General features: G+C 31.5%; 2 long non-coding RNA genes across 2 annotated transcripts; both read left to right on the top strand.

The window, feature by feature from the left end:
- Nucleotides 1–6,912: 6,912 nt before the first annotated feature.
- Nucleotides 6,913–10,677, top strand: LOC139509023 (uncharacterized). The gene is made up of 3 exons (XR_011661521.1): nucleotides 6,913–6,980; nucleotides 9,408–9,438; nucleotides 10,628–10,677. It is a non-coding gene; the product is annotated as an uncharacterized lncRNA (long non-coding RNA).
- Nucleotides 10,678–12,817: 2,140 nt separating this feature from the next.
- Nucleotides 12,818–16,075, top strand: LOC139509022 (uncharacterized). The gene is made up of 3 exons (XR_011661519.1): nucleotides 12,818–12,871; nucleotides 14,777–14,859; nucleotides 15,627–16,075. It is a non-coding gene; the product is annotated as an uncharacterized lncRNA (long non-coding RNA).
- The last annotated feature ends 9,161 nt before the right edge of the window (nucleotides 16,076–25,236 follow it).

Genomic DNA, 25,236 nt, shown 5'->3' with positions numbered 1-25,236 from the left:
TGTACTGTGTGAAAAGCAAGAGGTCGAAGATGAAAAACATTTTATGTTAAACTGTCCATGTTATGACAAACTTAGACAAAGGTTTCTACCTATGGCCGCAACGGCATTAGACAATTTTAGTGACAATAGTGAAAAACTTATCCATTTATTGAATTACTATCAAATTCAACTGCAAAATTTGTAAATTCAGCTTTCATGCATAGAAAAAAACAACTTTACGTCTAATTCTGTATTTTTTATTTTGTAAATTCTTTTACGTTTTCGGATATGATATTATATTGCTAAAGTGACATATAGGTCCAATGGGCTGGATGTAAATATCAAATTGCTATGTATATGTTCCGGACCGTATGAGTATTTGGACCGTATGCGTACTTTTTCAAAATACTCATACAGTCGGACCGTACGCGTACGGTCTGATTAATATCATTAAGAAGTTGCTTAAGTTTATAAGTTACAATGCATGTAAAGTTCATGTACAGATCAACATAACTTAACTCTCAAATTAATATGGAAAAGTTCAATTGTAATTGGAATAAAAGCTTTATTTGTTAACTATAAAAAAAAAAATCATGCTTATTAAATCTATTAATATCTTGTATTTAGTATGTCGATCAGTAATACATTAATTGAATTATGATCATAGAAATTTACGATATCGGAAGTTAACATGATGTGGACGACAATTTTAGAATTAGAAACTTTACAAAAAAATGCAAATGCAAAGGAACATGAATGAACTGCAAACATGTAAATGTAAAAAATATATCATTAATTGTGGTAGTAAGTGTCACTTGGGCGAGAGTACCAAAATAGTATTCAGATATACAATTAAACAAATATTTAATGTCAATTTTTCAATTGTTCATTTTATCCATCTAAAAGTAATTGTGATGATAACAATTTATAAAACTAAAAATAAAGATTGTGATAAATGGTTATCTCGTACTGGACCATACGCGTAATAACTCATACGGTCCGACCGTACGCGTACGGTCCAAATACTCATATGGTCTGGAACATATATAATTGTAAAAAATGTATGTTGTGATACACATGTCACTTATAATAATAATTAATAATTACTTACTTACTTACTTACTAGTTTTTATTTGCTTTTATTAGAAAAAAATCATCTGCATGCAATAAGACATGCCATTTTCAGGAAAAATCTTTGTTTATGGCAACAAAGATACAAATAACGGATACAAGAAGGTCAAATGATTTCATTTTTCAAAACTCTTTCACAAAGGGCTTCATGGGATATAATTTAAAGGTAATTGACACCACCATAACAATTGGGGATAGTCTACTGTAATAGGTTGACAGAAAAATAAGAAAGGGGGACATTCTAATAGGGTGACGCTTAAATAAGAAATGGGGAAATTAAATTCTAATAGGGTAACACTAAAACAAGAAAGGGGGACATTCTTTTAGGGTGACCTTAAGATAAGCTAGAAATGTGGACATTCTAATAGGTTGACAGAAAAAACAAGAAAGGGGGACATTCTAATAGAGTGACACTAAGATATAAAAGGGGGACATTCTAATAGGTTGACACTAAAGAATCATGAATAAGTCAATTCACTTAGATAAGACATTAATTTTCCCGGTTATTGATGTTTCAGGTTGAATCATGGACCCTGTATTGCCAAAAGTTAAACGATGAGGCTAAGGAGGAAATAGGTAATGTAAAATGTTCATACTAGAAAATAATAGAAAATATTTCTGTTTTAAATTGTGTTACATTTGTCATTTCAGTCCTTTTCATAGCTGACTTATTGGTATTAGTTTTGCTCATTAATAAAGGCTTTACGTGATCAATCGTTGTTTTGCCGCACCTACAATAGTAGAGGGGCATTATGTTTTCTGGTCTGTGGATCCGTTCGTTCGGCCGTCCATTCAATGGTTCTTAATCACTTATATAGTCTGATAGTCTAAACACCCCATTTAAAGACAGTCGGTACGATAAATCTTTACATGGTGTGCAAGTGACCTAATATGATATATATGGCATGGTGTGCAAGTGACCTAATATGATATATAGGGAATTTACTGACACCATATATATTGTATTGGGTCACTAACGCACCATGTAACTAATAATATGCTGTTTTCAATTTTTTGTTCATTTACATGTTTATATCTGGTAGGTCCCAAAATTGCTGTATAAACATGCTCTTACATCAGTTTAAATCTAATCAATTGATACTTATTAGCTCATATGTATAGCACTATTTGTTTAATTTCAGATAGAATAAAGAACTATTGCATAGGGTTGGAAGCTGAAAGAAACCAGCTTCAACTGGCAATGAATGCTTTGAAGGTGAGAAGATGTTTTAAATTACAGTACAAACAAATTGATTTAGTTATTAATTATTTTTAATGGTGACTTAATATCATAGAATGTGTATCATAGTGTTAACAATCTGTCACAAGGTTTAATTGTAAAAAAAATTTAAGTTGATTCAACAAAATTTACAAATAAGTCATATGGACTTGACAATTTTTTAGCTTTCCCCCTTTTTTCAAATCTGCTTCCTATATGAAATAGGTCAAATATCCTGTTACCTTATCAAAACTTGAATTAATTGAGTCGTTGTGTAATGGGCATTTTCTTGGAAATCAATGTCAGGAAATTTTATACATTTGTATTTTCATGGCCATATACGAATCATTTCTCATATTATGATAAACTGTAAAGATTGATTTCATATATTAATTTGGATGCTACACAAATATCAGCCAATGAGAAAAAAACATGCAATACTGCATAGTCAGTGTAAAGGTCCCCAAATGACAAATTTAAAGCAGTTCAAATGAGAAAATAAATAACCTGTTTTATGTACAAGACCATGAACAAAAACATATGATATACATATACAAATGAAAACCACTGAATTATAAGGCTTCTCCATTGAGATAGACACATTCAGAATATGTCTGGATAAAAAAATGTTTATTGATGCCAGTTTTTTGACTTAAAGAAACTTGAAACTCCCATGATAAAAATATCTTTTAAAGTTATGATTTTGAATGTTGATTTAAGGATGTTTAACACCTCTCACTCACTCAGAGGAGCTCAAAATTTCTAGAATTGAACTTTTTGTCTAAACCTGTTTTTATACGCCCATTTATGGGACGTATTATGGTATACCATTGTCTGTCTGTTTGTTCATCGTCAACATGTCAGACATTAACCAAAAAATGCTTAAACCAATTTGCATAAAATTTTGTGAATTGTTTGTATCTATTGACGTGAGCTCCATTTTGTTTTTTATGAATTTTAGATTTTATGTTTCAGAGTTCTGGGGTTTTATTCAATAAAAAAAAAAGGGGATTATCCAGTTTTCGAAACAAAAACTCAAAAATAATTTCAGCAGTTCTTATGAAACTTTGGTGTATTTTTTATATCAATTGATGTATAAGCTCCCTTTAGTATTTTATAGATTTTACATTTTACGTTTCTGAGTTTTGGGGTTTTATTCATTTAAAAAAGGTGGGATTTTTCAGTTTTCAGACAATAACTCAAAAATGATGTCAGCAATTCTCATGAAACTTTGGTGAATTGTTTATATCTATTGATATAAGCTCCCTTTTGATTTTCATAAATTTCTTATATGACATTGAGAAGTAATTGAACTTTATTTGTTTATACTTTCACAACAGATTATATTTTACTTATATGTAATATAAGTTTTGTTTATACAAAAAAGAGTATAATTGATATCTGGTGAAAGATGCTGACATCATTGATACATTTAACATCATTGACCACCTGTTTTAGTTTGAGAAAAATGTCTATGGTATTGACACTTTGAGGTTATTGAGACTCACCAGGACAAACATTAATCTTTCTTAATCAGAATACATGTCTTGGTTAGGAAAATGCAGATTATGATAACAGATCATATAAAATTTATTGAACAGCAATTAGTATATCATTCTGAAGGCCAAGTGAGGTCAGTCTCCTCCCACTGTATGACTGATGTACCCAATCTGTGTGTGAAGCCATATGCATGGTCTTTGTATAATCACTTTCTAGGTCATAGCAGTCTGACTAGTTGATATAGTTAATTACAGTGCTATTATTCAACTTACCACCCACCGTCCACCTTCCTAACACCTTCAATAATTTTTCATGACGAGGGAAACATTTCAGCAATTTTTACTAGTGATATATATTATTTTTCTTTTCATATTATATTTCCTTGATGGAATTTTATCACTGGTCATTTCTAAAATTTCATTCATCCCAAGCATTTCGGGGACAAATTTGATCTAAATAATTCCAGCGCCAGTTTGATAGACCCCTGCTACCTCTACTAGCACATGGGCTATCCCCTGATGCAGTCCTTGCACAACCCGGCTGCAGATGAGATGTCTATTCTCATCCTCTCTGTGGAGACACTCCACTTCCTGGCTGGCGCATTGCCGGGCAGGTAGGTTCTTCCTCACACTGAAGGTTGCAAGCTGACTTGCTCAGGCAGGAACTCAAAATTTTATTTTGTATGCTGAGTGTTTCTCAAGGGCCAAAACTGTTTTGATTGTTTATAATAAAATTATTATTCTAACATATCTTTCTGCTTTAAGCCAGTGTGACTTGCAAGGATTATGTTTTGGTTAACACACAGATATCCCTCATGTAAAATGTGGTTTATTTGTGTTTTGAGCTGGTAATTGGTGTACAATGCTCAAATATGTGGGTTGCTGTCTTGACTTTAATTGAGATTTGCTCTATCAGGAGAGTTTACTTGAACTAATTATTGAACTTCAGGACTTCTCATCAATACACAGAGTAAAAATAATTAACCTAAATTACAGCTGTAAAATACAGGTTTGATGCATGTGATCGTTAAAACTTTCTTTTCATCAATGAAGGCTTACATTGTGAAACTTTGCTCTTTGGATAGGTAAATGAATATAACTCAAAATATTTAGTACACCTGCCATTGGTGACCTACAATGTTTTGTTTACTGACACTATACATTTATAAAAGAAGTTTTTGCATACCACTGGACAACAACAAAAAAACAAACAAACACCTTCTTAAACTACAGGAAATATTTACACCTACAAGATTTCAGAAAAGATTAGAGACTACAAGAAAGTTACAATATGAGACAATTAAACAGTTTGACTGTAACATACAACAAGTTTGTATAAACTAGGTATTGTGCAACAACAAGAATTCTTCAATTGAATGTAAATTCAATTTATATAACTAATTTCAAGTTCTCTGACTACATTTATTCGATACCTATAATATGTCAATATTTAATAACTGTCCAAATTCAAACCTGTACCAAGCTTGAATATTGTGTCCATTTTTGCCCAACTGTTCAGGTTTGACCTCTGCAGGGTGTATCCAGCAGCACACAGGGAAGCAGTTTAACTGTAAAAAAGTAATTGCAGAAGAAAATCGTATTATGGTTGTACATTTCTTTTATTTTTTGCTCAGCCTGTTGAAAGTACCCAATTTTTGATGATTTTCCCATTTTTGGGCTATTATCGGGGGGAACAAATCGCAGTTCCACAATTTTTTCATACTTTCAATTAAGATGAAGCGGACCAATTTGAGTAAATTTGAATTAAAAAACTATATTTGTTTATATAAGAAAGTTTTATCACATTTAAATGCTTTTTCGTGTCATTAATATCCATACTGTCAATATTGTTAATTTGTGATTTCCTATTTTTTAAGAACAAAATGCCTATTATGTCAACTTCTTTGTTAAAATTGAATAAGAAAATAAATTTCTAAGAATAAGAAACTTAAAAACAAAAATTGATATAGGATGTTAATGTTTCTGGTAAAATCACTTCTTGTATCCATCACCAATTTTCTCAAACTTTTGGCTTAATTTAATACTGACTTGATTGCTAATAAAATTTTATTCTTAAAAAACTGCTTATTATAAATCTTCAATTTTTTTCACAGAGTTAAGTTTGATAATGATATTTATTGTAAAATTCATAACTATATTTTTCACTTGTATCACATGTTTTGAAAATAATTCCAGACAAGATTTCAAAGAGACTGAAACGTCACAAGAATATATCCTTAACTCATGAATATGTTCCAAAGTTTAACTGTATATACGGTAGACCGTCACAAGAATAGTACATCCTTATTTCATGTATATATTCCAAGGTTTATCAATTTATCAAGACTTTCAAGATGAAGTTTATAATTGAAAATTTTCTCTTTTAAGGAATCCAACAAAATCATCTACCAGACTTCACTTCAGTAAGTAATTATTGTTATTTTACTGATATCCAAATTATATTATTGATTATATTTAGGGTTATGTCCCTTACTTTAAAAATCATAAAAAGATAAACTGACTGAATGTTTGTGGATATTTACTCACTGGCAGAGTCTTTCATGGATGCTGTTTAAGGGCAGATCCCAGCCATTTTAATGGGGGTTTCCCAACCCAGGACAAAGGGGGGTTCCAATTATATGTCCCCAGGCAAATGCATTGATCGTCCAAAAAAAAGGGGTGTCCATCCCCTGGAACCCTCCCCAGAACCCTCCCCCTGGATCCGCCACTGCTGTTGGTTGATATTATTTTTTTGAAAATCAGACAATCACTTTTTTCTTTTTTATTTGACAATCTTCATTTTACTATACATACATTTAAAAAAAAAATATCTAGGTTTTAATAAAAATTTTATTATGAAATGATATAAACCTAGGAATTTTCCAGTAAAATTATTAATTCTTTATGGAGTTATTGTCCTCTATGAATGATTTATCTAGTATACTGAAAATAGGCTTTTGTTGAAGATGCAGGAAGGCAAGATGTGAGGGTCTTTCAAGCCTCTGGTTGTAATTATCAGGGCTGGACATTTTTTATTGATCAATTCTGTATTGTTATTTTTTTTTATTTGTAGAGAAAAGGATAGCATAAATGAACAAATTAAAAAAGAAGCTGCAATAGAAATGGAAAAATCAATGATTCAAATAAAAGAGGTATGCATTCATAATGAATATTGTTTTTTATTATTTAAAACAGATATAAGTATGGTATAACCATTTTTCACTTAAAATAAATCATAAAAAGTAACCATTTAGTAAGCTGCTCAAGTCTTGAAATTGAATATGTTTTTCAAAAAATGCACAAACTTTCAATATTTGAAAATAAAGTTTGGCCTTCTCTGATGATCATCTATGTTTGTAGGACATTATTTATATTTCTGGGGGCCTCAATAACCCAGTGTTCTAAGTAGTCGAATAACTGTAATACTAGCAAAGTCAACAGAGGTTGTGAGTTCAAAACTTGCAAAGGGCAGGTGCACTCAACTATAATCTCTTTTGACTAAGATTGTCAGCTTACCTACCTAAAGTCGGTTGTTTTCTCTGGGTTCCTCCACCAATTAAACAAATAACAGTATCGGTTTTAAGGGATCCTTGCAAGGTCAATTGTTTCCGACCGTGCAAGGACTGCATAGCCAGTCAAGGTCATTAATAACTTCCATTTGTTGTTGTGAGGTCAACCTGATCGCAACTTCATTTCACGGATCAGTGATCAAGCTTAAAAATTTTCAGGGTCAAGTCTTCCTTAGATAGGCAAAGATACGCAATAGACTCTTTTCATATCACTAACTTGACTGGATTATATTATTTTTTGAAAGTTACCTAATCTGCGATAGTACATTCTGGTACTAGTTCAAATAAGAGCAACAAAAAGAAGTAAATTCAAACATGTAATCAGTGCAACTTGGGGTAAAAGTTTACTGTTTTATCATTATTATACTACCGCTTTCATAAAGTGGGGGTATACTGTTTTACCTCTGTCTGTCCATCTGTCAGTCAGTCCATCCATCCATTCATCCTTCAGTCTGTCCGTCCCATGAATATTTTTGTCACATTTTACTCAGGAACTACTTGACAAGGATTTTTGAAATTTGGTTTCAGGGTTTATATAAGTCAATGCGTTTTCAGATTCATTACCTTAACAAATTCCTGTTTACCGAACACTAGTATCATTTTTCACATGATAGCCAATTGCTCTTACTTGACAGAGTACCATGATGTCCTACCAAAGAATAGGTAACCAGTTGAAAAAATTAAAACTCTGTTGTCAAAAGTTGGTAATATATATTAATAGATATAGGAAGATTTGGTATGAGTGCCAATGAGACAAATCTCCATCCAAATCACAATTTATATAAAAGTAAAACCGTTAAAGGTTGAGGTACAGTCTTCTGTCCCAGGATAGGGAGGGTTGGGCTCGCTAACATGTTTAACCCCCGCCACATTATTTATGTATGTGCCTGTCCCAAGTCAGGAGCCTGTAATTCAGTGGTTGTCGTTTGTTTATGTTGTTACATATTTGTTTTTCGTTCATTTTTTTACATAAATAAGGCCGTTAGTTTTCTTTTTTGATTTGTTTTACATTGTCTTATCGGGGCCTATTATAGCTGACTATGTGGTATGTGCTTAGCTCATTGTTGAAGGCTGTACGGTGACCTATAGTTGTTAATGTCTGTGTCATTTTGGTCTTTTGTAGATAGTTGTCTCATTGGCAATCATACCACATCTTCTTTTTTATATATTCAACAGGAAGCCTATTTGAGGTTGGTGTTTGTTGTAGCCTTTTCCTCAATTCCTCTGCTCATATATTAAACTTGGATATGTATGATGGTTATTTTCCAGCTGAGACATTTTCAAATATGTGGTTAAATTATGAAATAAGATGAATTTTTCTGTAATTTAGGACATCCTGAAAAGCTTTCTGTGATACAGCTTCTCGATGTTACAACATTTTGGGAGTCAACTCTCCCATTGTATTTTTTAGATGTCTTTAAAGATCATAGTCAATCCTGTTAGCTTCTGAAAACTTCTTTTTATGTTTTTTTTAACTTATATGTTTTATTCACCAAATATCTTTGTCATATAGAGTTACATTAAGAGTCTAAAAATGCCTTTAGATATAAGTGCACTCTTCTGTAGGGTTCTAGGAGATTGTCCAATTACTATACAAAAGCTTGTTTGTGGAGTAAGGTAGGATTGTGTTTACACAAGGCACATTTTTGTTAAGGTTATATTTGTAATGCTTCATATTGGTAAATATGAAGATCTTTAAAATTTCAATGTGTTTGATCATTTTCCATCTACTGTGATTCATTTGTTTTTCGTGGGTACCAATTCATGAATTAGGGAAAACTTTCATTTTCAAGGATATTTAATTTCATTGTTTTGCTGAAGTCTGCATACAAGCCTATAAAATTGTTCGTTCAATGAAGATTTAATTTCATGGTTCACCTGTACCCACAATATCCACGAAAATTGGTATCCAACAAAAACTAATAAATCAACAGTAAATATTTTTGTTACTGAATATTTAGTTAACTAATAATTCATTTATAAGATTTTAAAGTATTGACTTTTTTTCAGTACCAAAAAGAAATAGAGAATATGAAAAAAGGTGAATATTAAGATCCTGTAATCTACTCAGAAAACTTTACAAAAAATTGTACTTTGTTCATTTTTCTTTTTTATATAGACAAACAAAAATGCTTGTCTTAGGGAGCTACCATTTGATTTTTATGGGGGGGGGGGGGCTAGGATGAAACATTTTGTCCTGCATTTTTTTTTTAGCTGTAATCTCTGTCCTGACTTTTTATTTTTCACTCTAATCGGTCCTGACTTTTTTTTTTCTTAGTTAATCCTGACTTTTTTTACCTAAATTGTCTTCCCTAACTTTTTTTTTTGCAAGTGTCACATCCTGCCTTTTTTTTTACTCAAAACTCCTGTCCTGCCTATTTTTTTCAAATTTCATCCTAGCCCCCCCCCCCCCCCCCCATAAAAATCAAATGGTAGCTCCCTTATTTTGTTGTCTTTCTGTTTAAGTCATGTTGGTGCATCCATTTTATGAAGATAACATCTGGTGTGAAGAATTAGAGTCTAGCTAATCATGATTGGTTGGCATTAAGCCAAAGGCAAAAAATCTATTTTTCATTATTTCTTAAGGAATTAGAAATCTTTTTTACACTGACCAGACATATTTTTAAGTAAAATATTGATAGGCAAGGGAGATAAGTACAAATTGCCTTGAGAAAAACAATGAGATAGATACATGAGATAGATATAGAAAGATGTGGTATGAATGCCAGTGAGACAACTCTAAATCCAAGTCACAATTTATAAAAGTAAACCATTATAGGTATAGGTACAGTCTTCAACACAGAGCCTTGAACCTATATTTTTTTATCTTAGAAAAACTGTACTAATAATTTTTCTTTGATTCTAGCAAGGCTTCTTCTAAATATCTACTTTTTCTTAAGGCTTTTGTTGCTTATTGGGAAATTAATAGTCTTTTGGAATCAGTATGCCATATCTTGAATGACTGCAAGAGGGATAATTGTAAAGTTGTCTCATTGGCAATCACACCGCATCTTCTTTTTTTAAATTAAACAAATTATAGGATTAGGCCAGTCAAAATTTATTTAAGAACCTCCCCTCTCTATCATCCAGCCTCAGCTGTACAATGTTTTCATAGCTGGCATGTTCCGATTTAAAAAAAAAAATGTTTGTCTTTATTTTATTCTCTTCTCCTCTTTGAATGTTTTTTCTATAGATATTTGTGTACATTGAATATTTAACATTTATTTCAGTGGAGGTCAACAGAGAGATTATAACAAGAAGCAAAGCAAGGAGCATTATGGTATTATGCAATAACATTTTTTTTGTAGTTGTTTTTGTTTCATTAATTTTTAATAAATTTTGTCACTGTTGCTAAATGCATAACATAGGGTGTGTATAATGCAGTTTTTGACTTAGACCCCCGTTTACACTGGCAACGAATTTGAATCGATCTTTATTTGAATTGATCTTAAAAAGACCAGTTCGCGTTTACATGGCACAAGCAAGATCGATTGAGATCGATCTTATTTAATCCAGTGCCTTTACATTACAATATAAAAAGAACCCGGTCTGACCTTTATTTTCCTATCTAAATATAACAAACGTCTGAAAAAAGATCTATGCGGGCAATCTAAGCGTTTGCACCAAAAAAAGATCGATTCAAATAAGATCGAACTTTTAAAAACCACCTCTAGAGGTAGATTTTTAAGTCCGATTGAAGATTAATCTTACCTGTTTACACTGGACCAAAGATCGATCTTAAAAAGATCATCGCTCTTAGTATAGATCAATCTTAGTAAAGATCGATCTTTTTTGTCAGTGTAAACGGGGTCTTATATTGCAAAACTTTAAGCCAGTTACAGCAAATTAATATAAAAATGATGATCAGGTATGAAGGCCTACGGTATCTCTATACATATTTTAGACAACAACAAAAATAACCAATTTTGGAAGTATTGTCCTTGAGTATTTTCCCAATTTTTGAAGTTTTTGGTTTTAATTTGAAAAAAACTATAACAGAGAGAAATTTTAAACAGTAAAATGACCAGAACAGAAAGGTATACACACAAATCACAGTTAAAAATGTTCCATATATTTTATTCATAATCATTATTTCACCATTGATAATACAACTGCAAATATAATGGGGAATCTACCAAGCTCTCCGAGCATAACTAAGTTAGAGGAATTTTAATTTACATCAAAAATATACTTCATATAAATTGCACTGGATTCATCTGGAGAAAAAAAATCTTTGATACAAATGTGCTGTAATAACTATTTTTTTTTTTTTTGGCATGCTGCATAGCTATATAACAAACTTGTAATTTTAAGGCCATGCATTACAATAGGTTTTATTCTATAGTCATATTATGTAACAGATGATGATATTTTTGTAATTTTGTAATTTTGTAATTTTGACAGCTTTTAGTATATTGTGGTATAATTCTTCTTTACTTCAAAAAGTCTACTTTTGTGTCAGAAATTGTCAATCTTCTCCTTAAAGGAGTTATTTCCCCTGAATTATCTTTATCTTCACAGATATTTCATTTCACTCTACTGTGATGAGAAATGAAATTATCAGTCCGTTAAAGATCAAAAGAAAACTTTGAAAAAAAGAGAAAATAAAATTTATCATCAATACCAGAACTATAAAAATATCATTAAAGATAATAGGAAAACATAAATATGATAGCAATAATGGTAAAAACAAATAACAAAATGAATTATTTTCCCATTGAGCTTTTCAAACTGTTTTAAGCCTCATATTATTGATGGAGAAAGCCTTGTAGGTACCACTCTAATGTATTACAACTCCAGTTTCCGGTGCATGTCAAAACATGGAGGAAACAAAATAGTCCATTTTTTTCTGGACTCAAATTTTTTCTGTTTGATTATAGGTTTATGATGAATTGAAACATATATGTAGATCGAAAAAAAATCTTGCATCTTTTTGGGATATCAATCCAGGAAAGTGGAAGGATATCATGTTTACTGGAAGTGGTGCTGCCTAGTAAAAACAGAAAACAGAAAGTGGGGAAAAAAATCTTTTGACTTCAGGGTTACATAACTTTTTATTCTTTGTGTCATGACCCCACTTTTTTTTCTCGATTAAATCACAATTTCACATTAGTACATACATGATATGAACATAAAAAAAAATTTCTATGTAGCATTTTTATCAAAGATCAGCTGTTTTGCATATGTAAGCCTATTATGGAGCGGTCAATTACAAGACTGCAACCTGCCTAAATTCCTGGAGAACATCTACAACCTTTTGAAGTGTTGAAGTAAAAGAATCTCTCTAATGACATCTTTAATAAATCACATATTCCTAAGAGGAATCTTCAAAAGATCATACATTTAACAGGTTTTAACACAACCTTTATTTTCTGACATACAGATTCAGCTAAAAAAAGACCAGCTAAAAATCTCCAAAGAGAAAAGTGGCAAAAAGCCCATAAAGAAGGCTCCAAAAAAGAAAGATGACAAAGGTAAATTATTGTAGCAATTATTTTGCATGCATCACTGTAAATTTTAAGATGATGGACAGCCATACATTTTAAGTTGTATTTGCTTTTTTTTTTTGTCCGATTGTGCGTATTTGTTACATTATTAAAGGTGGTACCTAACACTACAGAGAGAACTCTGTAAATCAGCTAAACGTTTTAAAGATGTTTTATTATGAAGGAAATATTAAGCTTATTTTTAAATTTTGGTCGAGCGATTGATTGTCGAAGGTACTCACAATCAATATTTACCTGACCCCCTAATTATAAATGTTTCACCAAGGTAGAACATATTTGCATAATTTATCAATCAAAGGGAGGTGATTATGAGCCATTTAAATTTTAAAGATATTATATTCTGAAATCTATTTCTAATTTAAATTTTTTCCTTTATTCTTAATTTTTTATATTAATTTATATAAGATTTAATTGTCGTAAAATATTTCACAGGTAAATACTATCCAGCTATCCAGCTATCCATCCCTATATCATCTGATCCCCTATCCGGCTTACAATATATACATAAGCAATTCTCATTATTTTGTAATTTCCTGTATACCACTTAGACTTCATTTCCTGTTTTCACGGTTCAATAATTTGACTTTTCACGTGTCACGCTTACAAAAAATCAGGAATCCAGCGTCACGCTTAGACCCCCAATGAGACCCACTCTTTAAAGGTGGTATTGCCCTTCAGAGCATATAATAATAATACAGTTACAGGGGAGGTTATGACGTTGCTAACGTAAAATGTTATTTTTGCGATGTCAAACTGTGACGGGGAAAAGATGCATTTTTCGACTGATTTTTATCATTCAAACTGATTTAATTTGAAAACGAGTGCATGGACCCCTATTTTTTTAAAACGACATTTTGTTTCATTTTGCAGGAAGATTATTTGAACCAAATTTTATAAAACTGTAAATAGTACAATTTTTTTAATTTTGATAAATATACAGCAAAAAATGTTTTTTTTTTCTCAATTCATGACCATTTGATAAATATGAGTTATTTCTGATTAAAAAAATGCATATATATTTAGGATTCTTATAAAATACAGAAAGTACATATTATTTAACAAAAAACAATTTGTGTTTATCTTTGAAAACAAAAACGTTATGTCTTTCTTTGAAAGTAAAAATACGGCCACAAATCCGAATTTTGAGTAAATATACAAAATTTCAACCTTATTTAACTCAAAAAGTAGCACATAAAGGTATATTTTTTATTACATATTTGATTTAATTTGGCAAAAAATAGCCTATATTTGTAAATTTTCATCAAACTGTAAGTACGGGATCAAAACTCTATTGTATGCCCTTACAATGACACTTTTTAAACTATTTGTAGCATTGTTGGCTTAATATATGTTTAAAGCTATAATAATAGAGAAATATACTTTGCAAAAATTATCAGTATTTAAAGACTAAATATACACACAAGTTATGGTTGAAATTGTCAGTCAAAAACTATTTAGTGACAATTTGCAATTTTGTTTGAATATTTAAAGAGGAAATTAAAATATAAGTAGAGGAAACTATTATATAATATAAGTAGAGAAATCATGAGGTTATATTTTACTATCTTGGCTAATTCCTTTGAAACCTCTCAATTAATGAGGTATTAGAGAATTATTGATTATGGATTGTTTTGTTGTTTGATAGCTGTTATTGTATCTAATAGTGACTTTTAGAAGGAAAATAACTAAATTGTCTCCCTTTAAGTTCACTTATTGTTATGTTATTTGCTCCTTTGGTATAATAACTATTTAGAATGATAGAAAACCAAAGAATATGATACAAAATCAGAACAAACAGCAAAAAAACAGCAAATAACAGTAAAAGCATGTTTCTATGAAAACTTTAACTGACTGTTTTGTTTTTGTTTTCAGGTACAAAAAAAGTCAAGATAGCAAGGCTTGCTAGAATTACCCCAACAGATGGGAAATCCTGGAAGAGAAATTGATCATTAATTGTAAGCATCCTTATGTAAAAATAAAGACAATATTCCCTAATTGTCTGCATCTTAAGATAAATAATTATTGCGTCTTTGACAGGTAAAATATGTCCAATGTTGGGACTTCGTTTGTATTAACCTCTTTTATTTTATTTTTATGTAATCAATAATTCAGGTTTGTAAAATATATTATACTCCTCCGTCAGTGTTGTTCTTATTATAGCAACTCCTGCTAAACCACACAACAGAATTTTATTATTTTTTGTGGATAATTAGAACATACTTTGTAGATGTATAAAGGTTAAGTCCCTTTGAACTTAGAATTTTAGCCAAATATACTACTGCAACAGTTTGACATTGCAACTCCTCTGAAACCATTTTTACAACAGAATATCATCAAACTTTGCAGGTAACTTAAGACATTCTATGTAGATGTGCATAACAACAACAAAATAGATTTTTATTCTAGGAATTATTACCCTTTAAAATTAGAATTTTGGCCTAAATATACCACTGCAATAGTTTGTCAGTGCATCTCCTTTGAAACCAACCAGCTGAATTGTATTTAGGTGGTTCCAAATATCTTCTGTTCTGTACAGGTATTTTCCTCCATTATATATAGGAGCACTCCCACTTGGGATATATGGGTTTAATGCATAATCAAATATTTACTAAAACTAATATGGCTTGTTTAATTACATAAAAATTTTGACAAATATTTACATTCACTGTATGACAAAAATATAAAAAATTCAAAAACTTGAACCACACATTTTATTTTACAGATTTAAAGAATTAAAGACACCAAGGCTCCATATTGGAAAGACTCTTAATTGAACAAGGTTTCAAATTTATATTATAACTTAAAATTCTATATTTTCTATATAAAGAAATACATTTAAATTTTTAAATTAACTTTACTACAGTAGATTATAAAGGTATTTGATTGATCTAAGTTCTGTTGAATTGAAAAATGTCTATTTTTTGCTTAATTCATTCAGCCAAAGCTGAACCATTGCACACATTTAACATGCTTGCAGCTCTTCAATATTTCATTTGCTACTGGACGTTAAGCAACCAACAATCAATCAATCAATATTTCATACTCAAAAGGATATAATAATCATCAAACACATTTCATACTTTTTCAAGCTACAAGTCATGCAAAATTGCACAAATTTGCATAGATCATTCATGAAAACACTATTTTTTTTTTAATAAAAAGAAAACTATGTTAAAGAATTTTAAGATAGAATATGAGAAGATTAGTTTTATTATAATAAATTATTGCTTTAAGTAAATAAAAGAAATGGTGTCACAGAACTTGTTTTTCGTGCTAGAAGTAAAAAAATTAAAATTTTACTATCAGTCTAGTTTAAAACTTTTACTAAAAGAATTTTCTCCCCTTTAATTGGCTTAGTTGAAAATTGATTCTAAAACACAAACATTTGATATTTGTTTAAACATTTGGATAATGCAATAAATTAGTTATTTTCGTTTATAATATTAAATAGTCTTACACAGATTTAGGGAATGAACTGAAGACCACTTATGTACTGCTGTTGTTCAATCCAAGATGGTGGTATACAGTGAATCTACCTTAAAATGATGTGTGCATACTCATTTGAAAATTGCTCACCTGGCACAAGGTGAAAGATTTTGAATCATAAAATAGTACAGGACCCCAGGCCATACGTTACAATGACTTCTCCACAATAGTTTATAATTAATTATAATGAGACAATAAATATTCCATTCATCTGTGTAAAGAAAATTTAAATTAATTAACAAATCTTACAGTTGAGAACTATGAAGTAACTCAATTCCTGTATTCATAAGCGAACACTAAAATAAATGGAAGGTTGGAATTAAACTTGGGCAAAAAGAATGTGAAAGTGTAAATTTTATATTTCCTGAGAGTCCAATAATGCTGATGCTCTATTTCAGTGTCAAATATTGGACTTTTCTACCAAGTCCTATTTCTATTTTCTTATTTTCAGAATTTATCTCCCTTTCTCAAATTAACTAAACCAGAGAACAAATACATATTTTGTGCACAAATGAGATTTGATATGGGATGCTAGGTGTAAGTTTTGATTTACCATTACAATTTTGGGGATTGGTGGAGAAAGAGAATTGTCTTAGACACATGGTATTTAATCCTGAATAAGGTAAAATAGGTCTTTCATAAAATGAGCCTTAACTTGCATTAACTTTGGTTAGCGCAAAAAACTACAAACAAAGGTTCCTGGTCCAATCCCCGTTCGGGAGAAAATTTCAGGGACTGAATTTTCAGCTCTCTCTTGACATTATTTTGGGAGTATGATCTTTAGAAATCATGATAGTCAGTCAGAAGGGGACAATAAATGGCTGCCTCTTCTCAAAATAGTGCAATAATCTCTTGCACATAAAAGATACGCTTGAAGATTTAAAAAAATAGCAGACTAATCCCGGGGGGTGGGGGGTGGGGGGGGGGGGTGTTACTGACTATCCTTTCAGGTTTAACTGTGCCGACAGCACTTGCCAAATCATATCTTGTTCTAACCAGAAAAAAATTGGAAAACAAACCCTGTTCTAAACAGATATATTGAATAACATACCCTGTTCTAGACCCCTCAGAAAATGTATATCGTATATAACATAGATGCTGTTGTAGACCTAGGTCTAAACTGTATCTTAAACAGTTAAATAAGTGATCCTGTACTAGACAAATACTTTGTTCCAAAAAAGACCCTGTTCTCACCAGAAGGGCATGAAAAAATACCTGTTCTAACCAGCAGGACATGAAAAAGGGACCCTGTTCTAACCAGCAGGGCATGAAAAAAGGGACCCTGATCTAAACAGCAGGGCATGAAAAAGGGACCCTGTTTTGTGGCACTCTCATATCACTTAAACTATAGGAGGTAACCCCCCTCCCCCCCCCCCCCCCCCCCCCCCCCCCCCCCATCCCTCAGGAGACTAATGCCACTTAAAGGCAGCACTTAGACAATCAACGTGGAAAGAGATTAATATAAGTTGTAAACCAGATGCTCCGCAGTGCACAGCTTTATACGACAGCAGAGGTCGAACCCTGAACGGTTGGGGCAAGAATGGACACAACATTCAAGCTGGATACAGCTCTAAATTTGGATAGTGATTACATAGTTGACACAGCATAGGTTTCTGACACAGAATGAATGTGGTCTAATGAACTTAAAATTATTTTTTTTGCTTCTGAGCAATTCACTTTGCTGTTGAATATTAATCCTCTCAAAAAAAATATTTGAAGAAATTTTCTTTTTAATTTCTGAAATCTGAAATGAGAAAAATTGACCCCCCTACCCCCAATTTTTTTTCACCTCCCCCTTTCCCTTATTCCAAAAATGATCTCAATTCAAATTTCTTATGGAGTTTGCAACATTATCTAATTATTTAAATACATCATAAAATATTAAAATGTCATACAGTCATTATTAGGTTAAAATAAATATTAATTAATAGTAACGTCTAAAAAAAAAATGGGGAATGTGTCCAAAGGGACAAAGATGATGCCCCCGCTAGCATATAATGTTAAAAAGGGACATACCGGTAACTCAAGAACTGTAAAAGTGAAGCAGCCAAAAATTGAACTTAAACTGAGTTTAGAGGTAATAAGCATTATATACACATTTCATTAATTTAGTAAAGACAAACTAAAGTTAAGAGAGCAGAAACAATTTTTCCACTTGTAAAGGGGCATAACCCTAGAATGGTAATCAAAGTGCTTGTAATCACTGAATGGTAAAGATTGCTTTAATTAATCAGTTGGTAGTAAAGTGAATATTGCATTGTATATTGTATATAGCATTGATTTAAGTTGATTTCAACTACTATTCTGGACAAAGAAAGATAACTTCAATTTTCTAAGATTTCATAAAGCATTAATTTAACGTGATTCAACAACCAGTCTGGATAAAGAAAGATAACTCCAATTTATTGTCTTGAAACTACAAAAATACTTGTTTTTGGCCCCTTTTTTGCCCTTTATTCCTAGACTGTTTTCCCCATAACCTTAAAATATATCCCAACCTTCTACTTATGGTGTTAAACATTGTGGTACAATTTCAGAACAATTGAAACTAGATAAATACTGTTTTTGGCCCCTTTTGGCCCCTAATTCCTAAACCTTTGGGACCATAACCCCCAAAATAAATCCGAAGCTTCCTTTTGTGGTTATAAACATAGTGCAAAAATTTGATTGATTCTTTTTACTTATTCAAAAGTTATTATCCGGAAACAATCTGTCTTCGGACGACGCTGACGATGACGACGTGATACCAATATACGAACGCAAAATTTTTTGCGATCGTATAAAAATTGTTTCCCAAATCAGCATTAGATAAATATGTTTAAACTAAACTAAAAACATATTTTAATTTTTAAAATGAGTAATTAAAATATACAAAATTTTGATAGAAACACCCCTTATCAGAAAAGATTGAAATAAAAATATAGTAAAATTTGAATGCACTAGAAACTTATCAAATTCATTCAATTTTAGTGGAATAGAAATATCAGCAGTATGTCTGAACAATTTATGAATATATATCAAAAATGAATACCTAAATCAAGTGAACTTTTTAAGGATTTGGTCTGTTCTTCAGTTTCTAAGCAAGATTGATATCATTTATTTTTGTGCCCGCCTACTATAGAAAAAAAGTAAAACCAAAAAAATCTCTAAGGTTTGCAATTAAAAGCGGATATCTATGAAAATCAAATGTTATGAACCAAGAGAACGAATGGAGGAGAAGTAAATACCTAATAAAAGAAGAGAGGCATCATGTTTTCTTGTTATGGGTCAGACAGACATTCTGTTTGTTATTTGTTGGTGTCCTTTATCAGGATGAAGTTTTGTTCAATGTTGTTTTGACTGATCATGGGAATGAGGTATTGTAAATCTAGTACATTAACTGGTTCAAATTTTTTGTTCCAGTAAACATATTACTTTGATCATGTCCAGACCCATTATAGATCTTGTTTTATTCTAGGGATATCTTATATATGAAATTGGCACTCCGACTTCCTCCACCGATAAAAACTTGCCACCACGAAATAGCCCAAAAGGGATGCTTAAATAAAAAGCAGCGTTAAAACACCCATAAAATCAAATATATATAAAATTGAATTATAATAATATTTTTCACATACAGATTGTTATTAAATAGTTAACAAAGGTAAAACAGTAGATAAAGAATTTTGTTATGCAATCAGTTTAGGATTAAAAACCCTTGATTCAGTATTTCATTTTTAGCAGCTACTGTTTTTCAAGGAAATATCTATATGAGCTGCAAAGAGTGGAACAACTTATCAGCAAGGAGACATGAAATTCAATTACAGGTATAACTGGATTGCTGCTACATATATATATATATATAAGAAAAGTTCACAATGGGGAATTGAAGTCTCTTTTGTTAAATAATTAGCTCTCAGCTGGTCCTTGCTGATGGTTTCTAGGTGATATTGGGGCAAGTTTTGAAGCAGCTTGTCTGTATCTGTTGTATTCTTCTGCCAGTTCATTGGGTCAGTTGTGATCAACATTGTCACCAAACTTTGAATTATATATATTAAAAGGAATCCCCTACATTGTGGAACGTGAAATTAAGGGACAATGCTTGATTCTTTTTATCCTTGATAAGTGCCTGTATGAAGTCTGCAGTAAAAGGAGTAAGGTTCCCATAGCAATGTCAACATTTTGTTATAACTTTTTTGGTTTGTGCATGAAGAGCAGCTCTCAATTTTTAATTATTTTTTCAGACCTGCCAACTATCCCGATTTTCGCGGTATCATCCCGATTTTCATCCCTCAACCCGAATCCCGATATCGGGATCGTAAAACAAGTCAAAAACCCGATTTTCACAAAATATACCCGAAAAAATTATTGGTTACCGATTTTGAAGGTTTTCGATCTGATCAATTTTTAAAAATCTATAATTTTACCTGGGGACATATACACCTTATCGCTATTTGTCCGCCATTGCTGGAAATCACACAGGTTCCCGTAAAATTTTGACGTCATAAAACAAAATGTCTGACGCCACAATGGAAAAGTGATTGTTGTTGACGTCAAAAGTTCAAGCGGACGGGTCAGCCGGGAATAGCGATAAGGTGTATTATGACAAGTTTATATTAACCCTGTGCTAATCAACGGTCACAACAGGTGTCATAATTTGTTGTTGCAAGTAATAGGATTACCTGATGGGTCATAACAATCCTCAAAATTAGTAAATATTTGTTAACAGAAATTCAGTCAGACGGCCTTTGATTTTTAACCAATTTATCATATAAGCACAATTTGCAACGTTTACCGTAGTTCCATGACAAAATCATATTAACTAAAAGATGAGAACAGTGTAATGAACTCTTAAGAAAACATCGTTTATCTTGAAATCCATTTAATTTTTTAAATCAGACATGAGTCTGTTGATTTAAAATCGATGCCATTTTGTATACACTTCTACTGTATATAAGCCTCCGCCGGTAAGAGCACCTCTGAACACAAAGAAAGATAACTCAAATTTTATCCATTTTCTCATTAATACTGGCTGACTTAATAAAAATCTGAATTTATTTTTCTAACTTTAGGACATATAGGTTCATGTCTTTTGAGTCGTGGTCTAAAGACAAGCAGGTCTTTGGAGGGGGAAAGGGGGGTCTTCATTTAAATCCTTCATTTTTTATTGTCATTTTTCTCTTTTCTTAAATTGTTTTGTCAATTTTAAATAAGTACAAGAATCATGCAAATAAAAGAAATCAAGGCTTATAAGCTTATCATCAGTATACCAAAAGAAAAAAGAAGAGATATGAGACTATTTTTAGAGTAAAAAACAGTGCACGCAGAAATGTCGCAAAAACTGTAACCCTTAAAAATCTTGTCGCGCACTAAATCCCCCATGGGGATTTTCAAAAGTTGGCAGGTCTGTTTTTTCCTCTGCCATTTCCCCCTTTTTCATATTATTTTCAATGCTTCCTCTTCAACATTATTTCATTATTTTTTTTTTATTAATTATTTAACTTTTTCTCATTCTGAATCAGTATTAAGGTCAGCAGCAATGCTTTTAGAAATTATATTATTTCTTTTTTTATTCCTGTAAAATTTCAGTTTATAATTAATTATGAGATATGGAAATAGTATCTCTTTTGGATTTTATGCTTATTAAAATCTTTGTGTTTGACTCAACATAGTTTTGGTTTCTTGCAATCCTTATGAAGGTTTTTCCATTAATCAGTTGAGCACACTGAAAACATCCATTTATTTTACCACACATTCATTTAAGTTCATGAAATATTTTAATTTCTTTATTTTTATGTGTCCATCCATGTCTAGTACTTCATCTAAAAATCTTAAATGTTTTGAAGTATCAACACTAACCTGGGGGTTTAATAACATGATACTTCCTAAATAGGTTGTTAGGTATTAGTGGTGTGATAGTAGTGCAAGGCGGAGAGAGATTGGTGTATGACATTCTAGTTAGGGTTTGGGGTACTAACCAGATGGAGGGACATGGTTGCTTTCAAATTTAGTGATCTTTAGTATGTGTGCAGAATGGATTTTTTTAGTTGAGACTGACTAGTGTTAGTGAATAACTTTCAAAAGACTTATTACCAAAAGTTTAGTTGAAAACAGTTATAGCTTCAGATAAATACCTTATACATAGAATTCAGAATGGGACAGTTAAATAAGGAATATCTTTGGGGTGGTTATATGTTTAATTAGAAAAGAATTTCTCTCCTCAGACCTGGTTTCCATTTTAAAGGGATATCTCAATGTTCATGTTTATTTTTTTTTAAATTTGCTTTTTTTTCATTTTTATTGACCATATATTCAAATTTCAATTTAATGGGGAACATATTAGTTACCACCTCCCAAATTTTATTCAATTTTTCACGTTTGAATGACCTTATTTTTGTAACACAGTTGACATTTCTATAGGAACCAACTACTGTAAACCAACTTATTTTATGGACATTTGTATCCTGTTATGCTATTTCTATCATATTTCGCAGCGGATATTATTTTTTCATGTATTTCCATTTCTATCATATTTCGCAGCCGATATTTTTTTTGCGTATTTCCATTTCTGTCATGTTTTGCAGGGGATATTTTTTGCATTTTTTCTTTTTTTACCATATTTTTTATGTGATTTTTTCCCCTCGTAAAGCCCTTTTTAGCATATTCCATGTGGATATGTTTTTGCGGTTATCTAAATTTTGGGGTGAATTCATTTAACAGAAGAGAATCTATTTTGAAATATTCGCTAACGATATTCCACTTCTTTCTTTTCGCTCAAAGTCTTGTTTATAAATTGTTTCAAAATAAGTTGGTTCACAGTATGCTCCTCTTCTAGTCTTGGCATGATCCTATGTAGCAGTCTCAATAAATCCCCCCCATCCCAGCTGAGTCTAAGCCAGAGTCTTCAAACTTAGTATTGCAATTCCTTCACCAACCAACAGATACTTAAGAGTAAGAGCAAAGACTGGTTGGGTTTGAAGAGAAACCAGAGAGAGGAAAAGTGAGATAATTAACGTCAATGAGACAGCAACTTCCCAACAACAAAATATGGCCATGACATCTTATAAGGTTAACATACAGTCTTCAGCTATAGAATGTTGTTCTAGCATACAAATATGAAGATGTGATATGATTGTCAGTAAGATAAACTTTTCATCAAGACCTAATGACAAAGATGTGTAAAAAAACGACTGATGTAGGGTCTTTCACAATTCAGCCATGATCTAGTATTTCATTTTCAAATCACATATACATATAAACATCAGATGTGGTATGATCGCCTTTGGACATGTATATGTATTGGTGGTCTTAAATACCCTCCCTTTCATTAATCTTTACAGGATGTTCCTTTGTTCATCTGTAGTAGACTTGATTCAGTGGCGGATCCAGAACTTTTCCTAATGGGGGGGGCCACTCCAGTCATGCTTTAATGATTCCCTATATAATCAACCAAATTTTTCCAACGAAAAGGGGGCCCACCCCCCCTGGATCCGCCTATGACCGGGGCTTCTTGGGGGAAACATAGAGGAAGCTTGTATTGTCCTTTTACTTCACATTTCCTAATTAAAGTGTTTCTTTTTTTCAAAATTCAAAATTACTTTTCAATTTTTTTATCATTTATCATTTATTTTTATTTATATAAATATAATTCAAAGTATGTTGACATTATTGATTCCTTCTGTAATTCCTTCAGTTTTAAGGATACATCAGATACAGGTAGGACTGGTTCATATCTTGACCTTAGCCTAGGGGTTGTTAGTGAGGTCAGTTGGGAACTATAAAAAATTAAAACAAAGGAGACTTCCTTTTTCTTATTGTGAACCTTCTATTATTATGTAGCAACAATCCAGGTACACTTGTATATAGGGATTTTATATCGCCATGTTGATTAATCCACTCTTTGCATGTGCTGTAGGTAAATTGATAAGTGGTAGCTGCTTTAAAGGGTAGCATGGAACCAAGGGTTCTTAATGGTAACGTGGTAAGTCAAATTTTCTTTGGACGATTTACTAATAATAACTATTAACTAAAATTCTAAGAATGTTTTGAATATTATTCTTGCATATAAAAAAATGCAAATTGTTGTTCGGAAAATTAAGTGTTTGAGAAATTCCTTTTGAATATACCATTTGCTTTTAATGGATATATATTAGCTAATGTGGCCAATGATATTTATTTAATGCAATTTTTAAATGAATTTACAAGGTTTTGAAAAATCTGTCATACATATATAAATCTAATTTATGGCTTTGGAATAATTCAAAAATCTGAGATATTCAAGAAAACTATTTCAACCTTTGAAAGATAGATGAATCAAAATAAGTTCTTTATAATTAGTTAATAAGAAAAACTGAAAATAGTGTATCCAAATAGTCCATGCTGAAAATCTGAGTGGTACAATAAAAAAAAACAATAAAAAAGTGACTGAATAAATAAACCATGTTGCTGTCCATCATATTTTCTTTTTCTGAATATAATATGCCAAGAGGCGAGACATATTTAGCCTGCCATGAAAGTTGCCAAAGCTAAATATAATTGTCCTCGATTACATTATTTGCTAAACTGCCTACATTTTTAGACCTGTCCTTAGACAGCAGCCACTGGCCTTTGTTAGTCTTGTATGTTTTATAGTTTTAGTTCATTTATGTTTAAGAGTTAAGTATGATGTCCATTTTCACTGTACACATTTTTGGTAAGGGGCCAGCTAAAGTCCGTTTCCTCAGGTGCAGAATTTCTTGCTCTGTTGGTTTTTTTTATGCCTCACCTAAGATAGTAGAGGGGCATTATGTTTTCTGGTCTGTAGGTCTGTGTTTGTTTGTTTGTCCGTCTGTCTGTCCCCCTTCAGGATGAAGTATTTGCTCAAGGTC

The sequence above is a fragment of the Mytilus edulis genome, unplaced genomic scaffold (genome assembly GCF_963676685.1).
Source record: "Mytilus edulis unplaced genomic scaffold, xbMytEdul2.2 SCAFFOLD_1377, whole genome shotgun sequence".
Classification (NCBI taxonomy): domain Eukaryota; kingdom Metazoa; phylum Mollusca; class Bivalvia; order Mytilida; family Mytilidae; genus Mytilus; species Mytilus edulis.
The sequence above is the reverse complement of the archived record's forward strand: the minus strand, read 5'-3'. Positions and strand labels throughout refer to the sequence as shown.